The sequence below is a fragment of the Gadus morhua genome, chromosome 3 (assembly GCF_902167405.1).
Source record: "Gadus morhua chromosome 3, gadMor3.0, whole genome shotgun sequence".
Lineage (NCBI taxonomy): Eukaryota > Metazoa > Chordata > Actinopteri > Gadiformes > Gadidae > Gadus > Gadus morhua.
This window is the reverse complement of record NC_044050.1, coordinates 14,048,299-14,055,798: the sequence shown is the minus strand read 5'-3', so window position 1 is coordinate 14,055,798 and position 7,500 is coordinate 14,048,299. Positions and strand designations below refer to the sequence as shown.

Genomic DNA, 7,500 nt, shown 5'->3' with positions numbered 1-7,500 from the left:
TTTGTGTGTTGTGTGTGTATGTTGGGATCTCAAGGTGTGAAAACTATTGGCAGACACGTCTTTCACAGTTACATTTCCTTGAGTGGATTAGCGGCTGATACAATATGGATTGTGCAATATTGTTTTTCCCTATATGAGTTCTTTAGGAAATTGAGTTTTCAAAGCGCCTGTTATTGCATTTATGTGTACAATCTGATAACGATGTGCAAAACACAATGCAATTGTGGGCCACCAGGCACGGTGGTGAATGTTTCGTGAGTGAGAAGCTATACAGTTTAAAGGTGGCCTCATCATTGCCCCACAGTTGCAGCGAATACCAGAGAGCCGCTGTCAACAATATATTAAGAAGTGGCATCCTCATTGATATGCTGCCCAAAGACAAACACCTCATCGTTACGCTAGCTTTAGTAAGGGAATGTTTCTCATGAGGTAATTACATTAACCAGGACAGAATCCCATTAAAACCACAGTGGATTCAAAGCACAACGCTTGCATAACCCTTCTCTGTCAATAACATTTAACAAGAGAGAATGTTGTTTGTTGACGAATTATAAATGTCAGAGCAATATATTTCTTCAAGTAATTTCACTATCCAGGCCATGTTGGACATGGTAATAAGTGGATAAATAAATGGAAAATTCCCCGCCTTCGTAGTACAGGGCCCATTTTTTGGCAGTTTAATCTGGTTTGGGGGCAGTTTTGTGGATGCCATTAAAATCCTCTCACATGCCAAAGCTGTTTCACATTGAAACGCCCCTGGGAGCTCCTCGCTCCTCCAGTCAGCAGGCTCATCCATGGGAGAGGGAACGGGGCTTGGCTGTCACCCATAGCTGGCTCCTTCATCCTGCCCCAAGCCCAATGCACTACAGTCTTCCCTGCACCACTCAAACCTCCACCTCCACCAGCCCAACCTGATTGCCTTTCGCTAGAATCAAATTGACTGCAAATATGGCAGCATATTGCACCGGGAAGCATTGTACCGGCGAGCGAGCCAGGGCTGGATAGTGAAAGAGAGCGAGACAGAGAGAGCGAGCGAGAGGGACGGAACAGAGACAGAGAGAGATAGACACAGAAAGAGAGAGGGACAAAGTCAGAGACAGAGAGAGAGACAGACAGACAGACAGAGACAGACAGAGAAAAAGCAAAGATGTATGTTGGCTCACCAGTAACTGACGGCTCCTTCTCTTGGTCAAAGAACCTGAACCGGGTGGAGAGATGCGGGGGGTGTTGGTGGCGGCGCTGGGATGGCCGTGTTTATCTTGTTCTCAAGGGGATTTTGGTGTTAGCCTTCTCTCTGCACTGGTCTGTACTTCCTCACCCGCAGCAGGGGTTTTGCGGGTTGATGCCACAGGTAACAGGTGTGTAAGGGCCGTGGCCACGGGTAGAGATCCAGAATAGGCGGTTGCCTTCCTTTCCTGGTGGGCTGAGGCCTCAGATATCAGACAGGGATCTATGGAAGAAAACGAAGACAGAGAGTTGAGTACCGATGACACAAGGTGCTAACCCAATATATAAGACAGACAGGAAGGGAAAGATAAGAAGACGAGGGAGCCGATATGAAGGTGAGACCAAGTGGCAGGGACACACAACCCAAATGGAATCACATGCAAAAGCTAGGTCCTGGCTTTTGTTTTGCTGTGTTGTTAATGAAGTGTGCATACCAAGCGACGCCTAACCTGCTTTTCAAAATTGTATTTGCGCTCCTCCATCTTCCGCCTGCCACCCCCTCGACGCTAACTAGATTGCGACCCCGGCTTGGTCTATCTCGTTAGGTATGCGTGCATAGTGGGGCGTCTGCGAATCCGAGGCACAACACTCCTATGCTCAAAGCCTCTCAAAGCCTCTTCATTGTGAAGCCCGGAGATGCAGGTGTCGCATGCCGGCACGCATCTCAACAGGATGACAAAGCGATTGGAGAACTGCTATGCGTATGTCGAGGAGTGCTCTGTGTAAATCCCACGTATTGTGGTGTTGTTCCCGCATGTGTGTTACTGTATGGATATGTGAGCGTGTCTTTGTGTTGGTGTGTCGATGGGTCAGGTCAATTTGCGAGGGTGCATGTGTGGACGTAGGGGGATGGCCCCTCAGGCAATTATTCCATTTCAAACACGCACACCCAAACATACACACTCACAAGCACGTACACACGCCTAAACGTCAAATATGCAATCAGCTGCCGCTGTGCCAGGAAATAAGACATGGCCCTCTGAAATGTCAGGTCACACGTGCGCACGCATCTGTGCACATGCCCACATTATGCCGAGGGCCAAAACCCATCTGGGACGCAGGAAGGGGAGGTGCAACGGCCTGGTTTTGACAGGAAACATGTCATTTCAGTTTTTCAGCTAACTTCACCGTGTCTCCCTCTGTGTGAATAACATGAAAAAATTAACAAACTCATCAAGAAAAGGTTAGACCGAAGATAAAAGGCAGAGAATAAATTGTAGAGAGAGAAAGAGAGAGAGGTAATGGAGGGATAAAGAGCAAGAGAATGAGGGAGGATGGAGAGAGAAAGAGAGAGAGAAGGGGAGGATCTGATTGGCAGATACAATGATAAATGTCAGATGTCGATTTTCCTCAAAAACATGGGATATGCTGAGGGGGAGAAGTGGCTTACAAGATCATATGCAGAAGGGATGGAGGGAATAGCTCAAGGTGCGGTAGACGGAGGGCAAGGAGTGAGAACAAAGGAGAGAGGTAGAGTACTCAGGGGAAAGATGGCGGGGATTGGCAAGGTATTTGCTTGAACTGAATGCATTCATGGCGGTAGAACAGAAACCCCAGTTGGAAAGCACTAGATTATTCATCGATATTTGTTATGAAATCCATCCGCGTTCTGTAATGGAGATCCTTGAGAGGAGAGAGAGCTAGACAGAGAGAGGAGGGAGCTAGAGGGAGAGAGGAGCAGCGTGCTAAATAGAGGAGAGATCGCTAGAGAGAAAGGAGATAGAGGAAAGGATAGAGAGAGGAGAGGAATTAGAGGAGGGAAAGGAGATTGAGGAGAGAGAGAGAGAGCGAAAGAGATGATATAGAGAGAAAGCTAAAGAGAGAGAAGAGAGAGCGAGAGAGAAGATATAAGGGGGTTTGGGAGAGAGAGGAGGAGAGAACTAGACAGAGGTGAGAGGAGATAGAGCTAGAGAGAGAGAGCTGGGGAGGGAGAGCTAGAGAAGAGAGGAGCAGAGTGCTAAATAGAGCTAGAGAGAGTATAAGGGGGTTTGGGAGGGAAAGGGGGAGAGAGCTAGAGAGGAGATAGAGCTAGAGAGAGAGAGCGAGAGAGACAGCAAGAAAGAGAGAAGCTTAGAGCACACAGCCAAATGCAACTCTCGCTCATATACATACTTGCACATGCAAATAACAACATGGGCACACACGCACACACTCACACACACACTCATGTATCGCTCAACAATCAGTCAGAAATCTTAGGAACATAAAAATGCATTTACATGTAAAATGACACACTCACTTGATCAGGTTAATTGACAGACAAACACGTTCGGAATGAACTGTCACAGATGGGAACGCACAAATCATACCTTTATACAGACAAAAAAAATCAATGTAAATCATAGCCTTATAAAGACACAAAAATAATCATGTAAATCATACCTTTATGCACACACACACACACACACACACACTAACCACATCTCTCTCAATCTAAACCTTTCGGCAGCATCAAAAACCATCAGGATATTTCGGAGACGCTCATTTACATTACATTGACATTCAGCAGGCCTACCCTCGTATGCAAAGAGACTCCCAAGTCACGCTGAGAACAAACAGCGCATACAATCCAAATTGGAGTGACAAACAAAAATAACTGAAAAGTGCGAACTGAAGTACTGCAGAGGTCAGGTTGATCTCCATGACATTATTAAACATGACTCAAACATTTCCAAGTCCCGAAAACAAATGATAAAGTGATAAGCATTGACAATGGGCTTTGTAGATATTCAAGGCACAAAAGTATGGAAATAACATAATCATAATAAGAAATGAGATGATGAGGGATGATGTTGTCTGTGTTGTGACGTCAATAAACGTCACACTGAAAGCGTGTAGCTAATGGGGTGAATATTACTTGATATTCTACTGGTAGATCAATAGAAAAATCTGAATAAAAGGGAGAGGATTACCTTACTTCCTGCTGAGAGAAGGAACTGAATCAATGAGCTGAGATCACTTCCTGCCGAGAGAGGGATATGAATCTATGATGTGAAATCACTTTCTGCTGAGATGGGATCTGAATCTATGATCTGACATCACTTCCTGCAGAGATGGGATATGAATCTATGATCTGAAATCCCTTCCTGCCGAGAGAGGGATATGAACCTATGATGTGAAATCACTTTCTGCTGAGATGGGATCTGAATCTATGATCTGACATCACTTCCTGCAGAGATGGGATATGAATCTATGATCTGAAATCCCTTCCTGCTGGCAAACGTTCTATGCCAATGATCCGTGGTATGTTTGAATCATTCACTTGTTCCCCATACAGTGTACCACTTGGTGTGCCACCATTTTGTAGTGCTGTCCGACGTTTGAGTGTACTAATTTAAATCTGGTTTCCTATAAAGTGCACTACTACTACCTCACACAATGCACCTTCAAAGAAGCAAACCACTGATGTGCACAGCCGGCCTCTATTAGAGATACTCTGGGCAGCCGCACTGGCTTCAGCTGAATTTAACATTTCATATATTTTCCCCCATGAATCACCTAATAGATGTTTAATAAGAACCTCAATAATAGAGTTTCTGAATACATTTAATGGTTTGATTTTCATTCACAGGGCTTTTAATATTACCATCATGTGCTGATGTTGGAACACACACGCATGTGGTTGGTCAAATGTTCGCCGGTCGTTACTGGTTGAATTGAGGCAGCAGCTGGCAGATTGAGGATAGGACGGATAGGATTGTGTGTCTATGTGTTTGTGTGTGTGCGTCTGTGACTGTGTGCGTGCATGCATGCATGTGCGTATGTCTACGTTTTTTGTACACAGATATGAGGCTCATTAAATAGGAAATGTAGTCCTAAATAATCCATTTCAACTGCCAATATCAATAATCATGCAGAGTGCCGTCAACTGATTGCTTCCATGATCGGTTGTCAATTTCTACATGCCGCAAGATCTTTACATGCAAACCATTATGTCTTTATCTGAACTTCAATGTAAACTGTTCAGTGGAGGGAGGCTCTACAGCCATACACTGAGCCACAAGACCATGTGTCTAATCAATCAAGGGATCAATAACTATCATCGCCGCTCAGGTTTTCACTTGATCAATTTAATAAGTGCATCAGGGAGAAGTGTTTGTGTGGTGTCATTCATCAATATTCATAGCGTCTTTGTGTGGCGGCTGTAGCAAGAGAGGGGAGAAGTGCATTATGGGAAGGAGAGCAGAGAGTAGGGGATGCTAGGTGGTCGGTGGTATGTCACACAAAGATACTCAAATGTTCCCACACACACACACACACACACACACACACACACACACACACACACACACACACACACACACACACAGACCCACGCACACACACACACTCTCGCACAAACATACACACACACCTGTTAACAGACACATACACACAGGTGCACACATGCACACACAGAAGGACAAACTGTACTGTTGACAGGGACGATACATTGTATAAAGAGCCCTCTCTCTCTCTCTCTCTCTCTCTCTCTCTCTCTCTCTCTCTCTCTCTCTCTCTCTCTCTCTCTCTCTCTCTCACTCTCTCTCTCTCTCTCTCTCTCGCTCTGGCTCTCTCTCTGTCTTCCTGTCCTTCAACTTTAATATTTACCTCCCATTTCTCTTCACTCAAGCATGGCCTTGCCTCTTCCAAATTCTCCTCCTCCATCTCCTCCTCATACACACACCCACATAGACAGTGTCATAATATGTATCTTAATTTTGCCTACTGACATAGTAAAGAGTAAAACACAAGGAAATAAGTCACGGTGCAACCAGTCGACGGTTACGCTGAGGTTTCTGTTGTTGAGAAATGATTTCAGAACAGCTTCTATCCGCTTCCTCTTGTTCAGTTTTCTGCTCACATTTGGAGAAATACAAGAAATGATTCTGACGAAGCAGATGAAGTTCAATCTGGAAGGAAATCAATCCAAGTATAGTTCTTGTTATTCCCACAAATGGTATTTACTGGATTTTGGAGGGGTACTTTTCACTTAGACGTTTGATTGAAATTGGTTTGAAGAAACAGGCGATGGATAAGAAATATTGTATTTGCAAGCACTGAAAGATTACACCCAACCACAACACACTATGATTCAATTAAAATGGCTTTATTGGCATTGGAAAAACATATTTACATGTTCAAAGCCGGGAAAAAGTTAAATCTTGACAAGTCACTTTCATTTAAAAACAGATGGCAGTACATTTACAGACTTTGACTTTGCTAAACTATGGTATTTACAAACGACACCCTCACTTCTTATTTTTAGAGTCATTTGATTTGATTATCGAAAGCAAATCAGTTGTTTCCTCAATTTTTAACACTATGGGTGATCTGATTCTTTATTATTCAAACAATACTTTACAATTTGTTCACAGTGTGGAAGGGACATTTCGATCTGGGGGTTTGTTTTTTTATTTCACAGTGAGTTGGTACACCCTTTTTGATTTCCGAGCCCTTTATTTCCTCAGACACAACATTTTTAACTAGAGCCTGACTTGATGTTAGAGGTGTGGACAGAGACACCATCCAAAATAAGGCAACAAAGCCAACAAGTGATGGCTGATGACAATACATTGAAGAGCTAGCTTTCATTACAACATTTTAGCAGTGTGTTGAAATGTCCATTCTTTTCATGGTCAGACACAGCAATCCACACATGGTGAGTTGAGCAATGTGCTGGGCTGTGACGTGGAGTTACAACTGCAGTCGGGTTCAACACCAGGAGACTTTGGTGATGGAATGAAACATTCATGGGCGTACATGAATACCTGGAGTTCCAGTAGATGATCACCATTGTTGAATTAATGTGGTACAATTTAAATTGAATATACACTCATTTACACACACACACACACACACACACACACACACACACACACACAAACACACACACACACACACACACACACACACACACACACCGACTCACACACAGAAAGTTGATGGGGAAGGTGGACAGAGGTGATAGATAGAGAGAGGTTGAGAGCGTATGGCGCTCTGAGGCACGGAGCGAGGGAGAGAGAGACAGGGCAAGAGAGACAGAGAGAAAAAGCTTGGGAACCAGAGAGAGAGAAGAGAAAGCCATTTGGGAGACATCAACATGGTCGACAGATGAGTCGACTGAATAAAATAAAGATTACATTTCCTTATGTTCCATTTAGAGAGGGATGGAAACAATGAGAGTGAGACACCGGCAGGCAGAGGAGAAGAGAGGGAAAGGATGGGAAATAGAAGACTGATTGTTGTCTTCTATAGAGAGATGGAGAGATACAGTGGGGGAGAGACTTAGAG

At 44.2% G+C, this 7,500-nt stretch overlaps 1 protein-coding gene across 1 annotated transcript in view; it reads right to left on the bottom strand.

Moving 5' to 3' along the window:
- The window catches only part of LOC115541013 (protein phosphatase 1 regulatory subunit 29-like), a 97,756-nt gene extending 96,310 nt beyond the window's left edge, over positions 1–1,446 (bottom strand). The window contains exon 1 of the mRNA XM_030352729.1: positions 1,164–1,446. The gene's annotated coding sequence lies outside the window, so the exon portion shown is untranslated. The remainder of the gene's footprint in view (positions 1–1,163) is intronic.
- Between the last annotated feature and the right edge of the window lie 6,054 nt (positions 1,447–7,500).